Source organism: Euwallacea similis, chromosome 1 (assembly GCF_039881205.1).
Source record: "Euwallacea similis isolate ESF13 chromosome 1, ESF131.1, whole genome shotgun sequence".
NCBI lineage: Eukaryota > Metazoa > Arthropoda > Insecta > Coleoptera > Curculionidae > Euwallacea > Euwallacea similis.
The window spans coordinates 6,596,615-6,608,996 of NC_089609.1; the positions used below are offsets into that span (position 1 = coordinate 6,596,615).

General features: G+C 35.6%; 1 protein-coding gene across 8 annotated transcripts in view; it reads right to left on the bottom strand.

Moving 5' to 3' along the window:
* Positions 1 to 12,382, bottom strand: part of shep (alan shepard) — a 46,322-nt gene that overhangs the window by 20,028 nt on the left and 13,912 nt on the right. Inside the window, exon 1 of one of the 8 annotated variants that reach the window (XM_066396813.1) lies at positions 8,639 to 8,968. The exons of the other annotated variants lie outside the window; for them this stretch is intronic. The gene's annotated coding sequence lies outside the window, so the exon portion shown is untranslated. Of the gene's footprint in view, positions 1 to 8,638; positions 8,969 to 12,382 lie in introns of those variants that run through there. 8 annotated transcript variants of the gene reach the window in all.

The window sequence follows — 12,382 nt, forward strand, 5'->3', positions numbered from 1 at the left end:
ACCACGTAGACCACGCAAATCGTCACTCGGACGGATCCGCTTCACCTCGTGTAGTGCAATAAAGCAGGCAAATGGTTTTGGGATAGAAGAAAGAACCACCTGTACCTGCCTTCTTCGGCAAAAGTTGAAAGACGGCGGACGCCATGTTTCTTTACTATCTCTGTGCGAAAATGAAGTAAGCGACCTCGAATGTCCCAGATTCTTGGAGAGGAAAAGCATAGGTGCACCTTTCGGTGCTGATTGGAGGAATTCCAGCGGATTCAATTTGAATATTTCGTTATTCAACGGTGTAGAATGTAGGAGGAGTGCGTTTAGATATATGAGCATACATATCAATTTCAACAGAACATTATGTCTTGATGTCGCAGATTCTTTAATAGCCGAGACCCACGACGTGTCAATCATTTGACAGGTGACATTCTTATCCCCACTAATCAGGGTGCGTGCCAAGAGTCATTCTGACGAATTACCAAAAACGCGTTGGGTCAAAATTAAAAAATACAACCGTGAAATGCTACGACGATTTCAAGGGACATAAAACTGGTGTTAACAACGGTTTAGAGTTTTGTCGCTTGAGCGTCGCAAACATGAATACGTCAAATTCCGCGAGTGGCCCCTCTATAATATTTTATAGTCTTTGATCTAATGTCAGCAACATAGCGTGCAGCCCAGGGACTATTATTATTTAATTCTGGATTTTGTTCCAATGGAATGTTTAAACAAAAATGTCCAACAGCACAATAATTCCTCAGAAGGTCAACAAACAGACTGAAAAATTCAGCAATTAAATTATCATCTCTAGTAGCATTTTAAGTCAAATTTTGAGTTTTCAATAGCCCCAATTCGACATATCTTGATCTCTTGATTATTTCCGCACGATTAGTTATAGTACCCTATTCGTTTGACTATTAACAAACCCAGAAAAAAAACCGACATTCCTTTATATGTAAATAACCCATGTAATATCACTGGAATGGGGGTCATAAATGCAATAAAATCTGAGTCACCATTAGTAGTAAGTAGTTGGTGCTAGTGAGAATAAATTAGTCACCCGTATATCATGCACTGGAGGAACAAAGCCTCGGCTATCATGGCGCAACTTCCTCCTATCCCATAATGGGCAGTAAATGGCAATGCAATGAAAATGTAATGGTGGATTTCGGACAAGATTATTCCATCTGATCGGGAAGAAAATGCCTAATCGGAATTTGGGTGACGTCACATACTATACGGAGAATTCGAATGTTGGAAACGACCCGATCTGTTGACTGACTGAATCATAGTGCAGGTATTCCTTACATTTACTCATTCATTGTTATCAAACTTTTACTTATACTGACAGTTTCTAAGCCTCACTAAATATTAATATGTCTATAAACAGAAATTTCTCCTTGCCCAAAATTAGGTAACTTTAGTTACGCGAATGCGTCAATAATGAAGTTGAAGCGTTCCATCAAATGTGATGCGTCACTCAACATGACATCATTGTCAAATAACTTATGCCCGTTCTTCTCTATTAAAAAAAAAAACTACATTTAGTTTGATAAATAATTGTCTGTCAATAAACATAGATAAAAATCCGACACGAACTATGGCATGGATTTTATGACCATGATCAAATGAGCCGTGAAAACCCTTCACACTGGCACCATCTGTCGTCATAGATTGGCAACACCGTACCAAGTCAAGATGAGTCAGGTGGAGGGTTTTAGGAGGCTACTAAATACGAAGAAAACGTCAAACTTTCATTATCCTACCCAGCACTTTCAACATTTTTAAAGTTAAGTACCTAATCTGCGCATTTTAACTACCAAAAATATTATATTTCATCAAAATGGTGAAGTTCCAATTTACGTCATAAAACGAAGTGTAGTCATCAAACAATAGCCTCTCTTATCGAACGAACCCTGATAATAATAGTACTCTTTAATCGATTTCCAAAAATAAATATTAACGAGATGGTCTCCGGGCGTGTCGAGACAACTCGTTAAATGGCATGGAAATTTCGAATCTTCAGGCCAAAAACAAACCGTACTACTCGGCCACAGACATTTTACATTTCAACTCGGCCGTTGAACTTACGAAAAGGTTGGTGGTACCGCAAAATTAAAAACGACGATTTAATTTTATTGTATTAGAGTAATGGCGGCTCTTAAGAATCAATCTCTGAGCCTTAATTATACAAGTGAAGTGGACGATCAATGGGTCCCGTTGTGTATTGGTTGGGCCAAATCCGAAGTTCACCATTAAATGAAACTCAGCAATAGCGGGATGATTATCCATCGCAGAGAGACAACAATGGTTAACCGTACAATAATAATTGTTTTTGTACGACAGTTTTCATGACTAAAATATAAAGTTATGTAATTCAATTTTTTTAACCAAATCGTGCAATAATATTCATGACATATGAAAATTTGTAGTTGTGAGATATTTTGCAATGCTAATAAATATCATTCTTTCTAAATTCTCTAAATTCACCTTACAGATTTATACTTAATACTTAATGATTACCAGAAAGGTTATTGTGATATCACATGTTACGAATGACTTGTAAATAGTACTGGTACTACTGACGACATAATGAGTATTGTGCCATTTGGGTGCAGCCTTTAACATTATTTTATGTTTGAACTCGTTTCTTTTTTAATTGCTAACATTATGAATTAATTTTGTCCAAAAATAAAATAAGTTAAGAAATACTAAAAACGGAAAAAAGACAGAACGAAATATTGCATTTTGTATACTGTACAACGTGCAGAACTTTTGGAATTTATGAACTATTAATACCCCTCCTATCTTAGTAAGATATTTTGAAATCTAAAACTTCGTCGTCGCTAGACAACGCGTTATTATCAAATAAATAACGGGTGTTTCAAAAAATCCTAGTACACTGCGCCGAGTCAAATTTAAAGTTCATCTTCGCCACGACATGCAGGCAGTAAATAAAATTTGCATCAAAGCACTAATTTGATCAAAATCTTTTTAATATATGTATACCTTTCATAAATCCGAATTTTAGACTACTTATGTGATTTCAACTCTATATTACTAAAACATCCCGAGTAATGGCGCTGACCGCTGGTGAAGAACACAAGTGGATGTTAAGGCAAAGAACTAATTGTGAACTAATTAAGTGGCCATTAAAATAACGGATTTTTTAGCGGGTATGATCATCACCATTAGACATTAATCAGTGACCACGAACGCGCGATCCATCATCTGTAAGTAAGATTGCGCTTAATAAGGAAGTAATACGACTCAAGACATTAGTATTGCTATTATTATGCCCAAAGGAATTTCCTCTTCAAAAAAATAAGACTCTTATATGCGCAAGTTTACACATGTAAGATAAGTACAAACTACATTAAGAAAACAAAATTCTATGTGCTTTTTCTGGTAAAAATTTAAGTGTCAGCTTACATTTTTTTAATATTTCATAATTGATATTCGGAGTATTCGTAAATTTTTTAAAATGTCATGACGAATCTAAAAATGTTATAATATACAGGGTGTTCCATAAAAAAAGTCAACTACTTTTACACCAGTTGATATTCGAACGGTTGCTTTTCGTCATATCCTTATATTTTTTTACGACTGTCAATCCCCCAAATGTTACTAAATTATGTTAAACAGTGCAAGAGATAATAACGATATTCCAGACTTTTTTGACATTGTACATAATATACCAAATATCAATTGCCAGTTAGTATCATCTGATATAAAGCTAAACTAAAAGTCTGCAACTAGCAAAATTTTGATAAGTACGGACCGAAGGGGTGAATCACCGATAGAAATTGATTTTCTGTGCGCGAGGTTGCCAAGTGTCATTTTATGATCCTCCGTTTGTTGATCGCTAGTTGTGAGTTTAGCCTTAGTTTTCTTGGGTGGAAAAGGACCGAACGACCGATATATATACAGGGTGTCCCAGATAAGGATGAACAGCATGGGGATCTCGGAAACGGTAATAGATACAAAATGGTTTAAATTGGGAAAAAGTTAGGCAATTTAAAGCAAATTAATAATCTGTTTTTATATCGACGAAATTCCGAATGGTTACGAAGATATCCGGAAAAAAACGAATTTGGCGGTTTTCGTTTTTTGCAAATAACTCTTATACGGTTATAGTTAGAGGAATAAAAGTTTTACATTATTAAAGCACTTTTTTGAGAACTGTTTAGCAGTGTTGCCAGTTTTCTTGTTACATCCTTACTTTCAGAGAAAAATGAGTAAACTTTTGATTTTCATATGGGCGTGATATCAATTATTTATATTTTCAAAATCATCATAAAATTCCGTTTTCAGCCATGCATTACATTTAATATTTTTCTCAGAAACTCTATGAGTTATAGCCATTAAAGCATTTTTTGATAAGTAGGCCATGATTTTGACTTATAGTAATGGTGCACATTAAATAAATGAATGCTGTGGAAACGTCAACATTATTTAAAAGTTGTAAAACCTTAAATTTGTTTGACGTGTGCATAATAATGTCTCAAAATTGCTTTTCTAATGAAGAGAAATTTGACATGTTGTCGTGTTACATATTTTGTCACAGAAATTGTGTAGATGCTGAAGATATGTATTTTAATCAGTTCCCGGAAAGAAAGCAACCCGGAAAATCCATATTTAGAAGACTGATGTCTAATTTGAAAGAATATGGTTCGTTTAAACAACCTGTAAATGCTCGCAAAAAGAAGTTGACCGAAAATATACAAAATGCTGTTTTACAATCTGTTATAGAAACTCCCGAAACATCATGTAGGTATATTGAAATGCGTACTGGTGTTGCTAAGTCAACGGCCCATCGTGTTTTAAGAAAGAACAATTTTCGTCCTTATAAATTTAAAGTTTGCCATGCTCTTGTACAAGGTGATGAAGTGAGGCGTAGAAGTTTTTGCGAGTGGTATACAAGAAAATGTGAAGATGATATAAATTTTCCTTCTAAAATAATTTGGACAGATGAAAGCATGATAACCAACAATGGAATTTTTAACCGACACAATACTTATTATTGGTCACAACAGAATCCACGATTAAAAAAATCATCAAGACACCAACATCGCTTTGGGTTTAATATGTGGTGTGGAATATTTGGAAATAGAATTATCGGACCAGTTTTCTATTACAACTCTCTCACTTCAGACCGGTATCTCAACATATTGCAACATGATTTTGAAAATGCATTTGATAATTTACGATTAGGGGAAATTCGTGACTGTTGGTTCCAGCAAGATGGGGCTCCAGCACATAATGCGAGGGTCGTAAGGGAATATCTCACTAAGCAGTTTCCAAGAAGATCTATTGGAACTCACAATGACATTTTGTGGCCAGCGCGATCTCCGGACATAACACCATTGGATTTTTTCCTCTGGGGTTACATAAAAAACAAAGTATACACTCAAAATTTTGAAAACGAAGAAGAATTACAAATATGTGTAAGAGAAGCATTCAATACAATTACCCCAGAAATGTTAAACAGAGTTTTAGATTCGACTGTGAAAAGAGCATACCTATGCCTGGAAAATAATGGTGGTTTATTTGAACATTTGTTATAATTTGAGATTTTGATTCGATCCAAGTTTAGCCGCATTGTTGTTATTAAATACATAATTTGAAACAATTATTTTTTTAATTTTAGGGTGATACCAGTAATATATTTATACTTTTAAATAATGTTGACGTTTCCACAGCATTCATTTATTTAATGTGCACCATTACTATAAGTCAAAATCATGGCCTACTTATCAAAAAATGCTTTAATGGCTATAACTCATAGAGTTTCTGAGAAAAATATTAAATGTAATGCATGGCTGAAAAGGGAATTTTATGACGATTTTGAAAATATAAATAATTGATATCACGCCCATATGAAAATCAAAAGTTTACTCATTTTTCTCCGAAAGTAAGGATGTAACAAGAAAACTGGCAACACTGCTAAACAGTTCTCAAAAAAGTGCTTTAATAATGTAAAACTTTTATTCCTCTAACTATAACCGTATAAGAGTTATTTGCAAAAAACGAAAACCGCCAAATTCGTTTTTTTCCGGATATCTTCGTAACCATTCGGAATTTCGTCGATATAAAAACAGATTATTAATTTGCTTTAAATTGCCCAACTTTTTCCCAATTTAAACCATTTTGTATCTATTACCGTTTCCAAGATCCCCATGCTGTTCATCCTTATCTGGGACACCCTGTATATGGGTACCAGCAGTGGAATTATCGGTGTCAGCCAAGAAAAGTCATATCGTTCGATCACCAATACAAGGTACTCCAAATTTTCTTGACCAACAATAATCTCAAAACCCCGTAGAAATAAAAAAATGATTTAGTTGCAGTAGTTATAAGATGGATACTTAGGTATGGGCCAAAAACATAACACTAAACATACGAGGTGGCTCAAAAAAGTGCAATAGTATTGACTTTTTTTAAATGTAAATGAACCCTATACTCCTATATAATTCCTATATAATATACGTATACTCCTATATAATTTCTCGCAAATTTTCAAGATTTCGTCCTCAAAGTCGCCTATTTCGATGTCCCTTGACATGAACATATATTGACTTCTAAATACCGATGTTTAAAATGTGGCACTTTTTGCACTTTCGACAGTCAGTAACTTCTGAATGTTTCGAGTTAATTCGAAATGGCTTTTACATCGTGTTCTAATGTTTCTAGGCGAATCATGACACCAAGATGATTAAATGATATTAAATGAGAATTGAACAGGAAATGTTGTTTTGAAAACTATATCCTCTAAGTCCCTTCATCACCAGAGGATCATAAATCCAGAGGTGTAACTTGACCTTTTTATCATCGCACTGACTTTTACAGTACAAGAGGTTACACTATAGTTTAAGGAATTAAGAGGAAAATTAATTACAGCTAATATTTACCGATTATATCTGATAAGAATTCTATTAGCGGACCTCTCATGTTTTGGAACAGTTGAAATTTTTTTTGGTAATTGCTATAAAAATTTGGCTGATTAGACCCTGACTTATAAATCCTTAAAGGGCAAATGATGCCATAAATGTTATTGGTAACATTCTTAATGAGAAAAGCAAAGCAAAACATTTAATCAGAAACTTACACGTAATATACTCAATAGGTGGTAAATTTGTTTAAAACTTTATTAATTTATGTTTTTCTATTAGTAATATGTAAGAAGAAATGCGTAAAGAAAAAAATTGTTTTGACCCCTATGAGGAACCTATCCTAACATTTTCCTCCATAAGTTGTAAATCATCTTGTATAATAAATGTTAAGGAACGTCCCAGAGAAACATTTTTCCCAAAAAGAAATTCATGCATTTCTCTATAATTATTTTTACTTGATATAGTATTAATAAGAGTAATTTAGTCCCTGTTGGTGTGGATAAAAACATATACTCATTCATGCAACACGCAATAATAATAGATTGCACTAGTACAATATGGTAAGTTCGAGGAATTATTTTGATACATCTGTTTCATAGCACCACTGAAAATCTACATGACCTTTCTAATCATTTTAGCAACAACATTATTATTATTGTTGTTATTATTATTATTATGGAACGCTTCGTTTTTGATCGAATTCGGCACATTTCAAGCATAATTCAGGTAATCACTCGTCATCAGAATATATCAAAATAAACTCCTGTGTAAATTCAACACGAGTTTATAATAATTTATGGGGTGGGAGGAAAACTGGGAAATTATGAAACACATTTCGAAAAATGAATTATTGAGGCTGAAGTTTAACACATCGAGATATTTTCTCTTGGTTCTTCTTAGGTCTCTTCAAACTGAAGGAAAACCCATTCCAAATCGTTAGAAAAAGACGAACGCGCGTATGCCGGTTGGAACCCCTCAGACATATTTCTCGGTGTTTCTGACCATCTCAAATTGGTTTTCTGTGTTGTTGGACTCTTGAGAGCTCTTGGAAAACCCCTCAATAACTGTTTTTAGAGAGTTACTTCTTTATTGAATTCATCTATATATTTATTCTTTTTTATCTTTCTGCAGTCAGGATTGCAATGTCTGGATTGTTGCGAGGTGAACAACATCTAGTAAACTAGTAAGAACTTCATTACACAGAGACCAATGTTTCAATAAGAACCTTTTGAAAACCTTTTTGAATTTTTTCCCCTGAAAGGTATTAAATTTGGGCCCATAAATCTAATCAAAATTATATTGTCTCGAATCGTAAATCGTATGTACCTTTCAAGAAAATTACCAAGTAATATGTACTCATTCTATACGACATGTATGTTGTAATATCGTTATCCATTATTTAAACTGTTGGCAACATATTGAATCGGACTATCAGGAAAAAAAATACAGTTACAGCTTGATTATGATGTAATGATTCTGGTAATGGAATCGACAGACATTTGATGCTAGGAGTTGGATATAACGGACTGCAAATTACCGACGAAGATTCTCTTTCATTATTTTGATTCAACCTCTCTTAATTACCCCCGGGAGGTGCCTATTAACGCACACCTACAATAGTGCCACGTCGTTAAAACCTTAACGTGACTTCCCCGTAAAGAGTAAGCAAATTCGCCGACAAAAAAAAAACTACTTAAATCACATACACAAATAAATCACCGCCTTATTCTTATCACTCGGCGTTAGTCACTCACCTAAAAGTGCTTTCAAAAAGCTGATAAACGATAAAGTATCCTGGATCAAATGCAGTAGCAGCTGAAGCCCGACCAAGACCAAGAATCTCACGAACAAAGACAACCCCAGATGTGCGGATTAAAAAATAAAAAATAAATGTAAAACTAAAAACAAAGCGAACGCGAGTCTCTGACACACAAACACATGCATAGATCACATGATCATCGGTATTCGGCCGAAGGTTGTGCACAGGAAATTCCGAGATGAACGAGCGAGAACGGAAATCTCAAACCTCCGAACGCGGCCTTAGACCTTCACTCCGACTTTCTAAACGGGAGAATTCAAACTAAAGGCAACGCGCTCACAATGCTGACAATGTGCGAATCTCGTCGCGCAGCCATTGCGGAACGACCTTAACAAGTGCGCCGCGTTGCCGGTGTTGCCAATCGGCTTGGTCCTAGATTTAAATACCAAAAATAGATATTTTTTCCCCGACCACAAAATCCGAAAACAACTTAAAAAGTATAATAAATCTAGTCTCTTTCATGACTTTCAATAATACTTTCCACGCGATAGCTTGAATCCATTTTTAATATTCAATATCACGTATTTTTGGCCTTATTTCCTCGCGACTCGAACCGCTGTGCGGCCATGAACTCCTTCGCGATTTTAACCGAACGTCAGTTTCGAAAAATATATACGGGGTGTCCGTTTCTGGAGCTCAACCATCGGGATCTCCACAACCATAAAAGTTACCAGGTCTATTAAATTGAGGCAAAGTTGCACGATTTGAAGTTTCAAAATATGCCGTTGTAAAATTTGAAAAATTCCGATACCTTTCGTAGGTGTTGGAGAGTTAATATGATGTATGTTAAGGTTTGGTCTTGCGGTTCGGTGAAAATATTCAGAATCCTGTTTTTTATTTGCAAAAAGCGCCTTGAAAATAACAAATAAGAAATAAGTAAATTAAAAAAAATAAAAGCTGCTTGAAAGTTTCACCCTCCACTTCCAAGGACTGCGCTACGAGTCTTGTTAAATTTCTACACTGATCTTAAAACGCCACATCTTATCCTGATTCTTAAAGTTGTGTCTATCTTCTTTCGCAGATCATTAATATCGGTGGCTACAGATTTATAAATGAGGCCTTTATTAGTTCCCCATAAATAATAATCTAATGGAGAAAGATCTAGTGAACGTGCCAGCCAACGTATGTCTCCATTGTTTGAAGTGACTCTACCGGGAAATATTTCAGGCAAATAATCGGCCACTCTCCTAGCGTCATGTGGCGAAACACTATCTCGCTGGAACCAAAGGTTATTCAAGCGGTTGATGCAAATGTTATCAATGCAATCCGTAAGGTAGGTCCCGAACACGTGCAAATACGCATCTGCAGTTTTTTCAAATTTGAAAACGGCATATCTTTGTACTCCAAAATGCGCAATTTTCCTTTCATTTTGTTGTAGTTGTGTGCTATATTCTTCCTCGAACGTTCCAAAAAAACTTATTTTTCTGTCGGGCATTCAACTACGTTGCAATTGTCTTAAATCAGCTCCAGAAACGGCAACTTTTTCTTTTACAACTACTACTTAAAAGAGAGACTCTGAATGTCGATATTCAGAAGGATCCCTAAAAAGACATCCTCAGACTTTAATAGACGGCTATTTGTGCAAGTAAGAGGTCGAAACCCAAACCGTTTGAATTTTCTCGCCAATTTCACACACAAAACTGTAAAACTTCGACTTCCCAGGATGTTTCGCATTACCGCATTGTAAAACTCCGAAACAGCCCCGCTCGGACGTTGTGAAATTTTTTGTTTGCAGGTTCTGAGTATGTTCGCTTCTAATTAGACAGAATCTTGTACGGTCATTTAAATTCCTATTGAAAAGACTGATATTATTCTTTAATTAGTCCGGTCTTCTCAACCTCAGTGAAATTTAAATTTAAACGTGCACCGACTCCACGTGACCGGAACCATTCATTGACGTCAGAAACTTGAAACAGCACACATCCTTTTTTTCACTGAGTGTATTCAACCCGCGAAACGGCATTAGTCCCCTCTTGTGTCTATAGATCTTTTTTTCCATAGGAAGGAAGTATTTACGGATAGGCGATCGTCTTCAGTTTTCCGATTGCAAGAAGGGAGGTACTACAAAATCGAAAAGCGATCAGCTATCAACGAAATTAATAATGGCCGACAACCTCGGCTGGCATCTGTGTCACTTACTGTAATCGCATACCGGACATTCTTTCTTAGGTTCTTGGCTTCGGTCGAGAAGGTCCGATTTCTGTTCTTGGCACTAACTAGTAGTGGATGACCGGTGCGGCCTTTCGTCTAATTGCGGTCACCACATACTCGTCAAAATGGACACTTTGCAGGGGAACATCGAAAAATGTCTTGACGTGTTGAAAAATAACGTCCTGCGCTTCCAGCGGTCCGAAAAACGGCGTCCTGTGTCTCCAGATTTGTCCGACCCGGACAAAATTCGCAGGGGGTATTTGGGTTCACACACTCGTCAAAATAGACACTTTGCCGGACGACAAATGTTTTGGTCGTTCAAGAAATAATTTCAGCCGTCTTGACCTTCTGAAAAATAAACCCCTGCACCTGTATCTTATAAGCGAATTTTAACTTCACCTGGCTGTAAAGGACGTTTGGACTACGTGAGATTTTCTAGTTAAGCTCGCTCAAAAATTGCAAATTTAAATCCACCGAGGCTTAACTCTTTGAATTTTTGCGGTTATTCAACATAGAAAAAACTATGCAGAAAGAAAAATTAAGAAAGAAACAAGTACATAAATCCATTCCAAGTGTTTTGCTTTGAACGTTTCTTTTTAATTGGAACTTTAGATTTAATATACGAGTAGGCTTTTTAAAATATTGTAATTTCATTTCTATTGTCGGGGCGACAAAGCGACTGTAATTTTAGGGACCGAAAACTACCTGTTCTCGGTCGTATCTAGGGTCAACAACAGTGAAAAACAATGCTATTCTGAGTCGGTGCAACACTTCTATCTAGTTTTAATTTTGTTTTCAAACAAAACAATGAAGCATGAAATCAACCCAAGCATAATAAAACGGCAGCTAAAGAAACAACAACCGATCGAGGGTTAAAGGAATATACCGCAGTGGGTATCAATTGTGATCAAGTTATAGCTTGCGTCAGACATTAGTAAAATAGATTTGGTTAATCACGTAATTGCCACTGAATTTGACCATGATCTCCTCCATATGAAGAATCGAATGAAACAGATCTTTATTGTTTTGATACCACAGAACCTCATCCGCGTCCTGTTATGAATATGATTCAAGAGAATGATTCGAATGTCGTGCCATCTTTTTTGCAATGACTAGTAGCAGAGCTAGGGGTAGATGGGCCTGAATGCAAAGCAAATTCATATGGGCATTTGGCCTCCAGTCACAGTATCAAACCACAGCACTCAGTATGTAGTATATCATAGGTGTACCTGAATGTTTTAGGATTGAAAAAATGTATAGCATTAAAGAAACGTATTTGACAATTAACCAAAGTTGATTAAAATCAAATGATAATTAAAATCCAATTTTAAAAATCCCATTTCAGTATTTTAAGCTTTAAGTAAAATATTTGTATTTGTACCTGGGTCTTACAAGAACCCATATTAAAGCGGAACTACTTGTAATTAGTCTTTTAACTAATTCTGCGTTACTTCATGGGCAAAAAAAAATAAAAACAACCCCCTCCCCACTCCAATATTTAGAATTCTTCCGACCATTATCGGTTGTT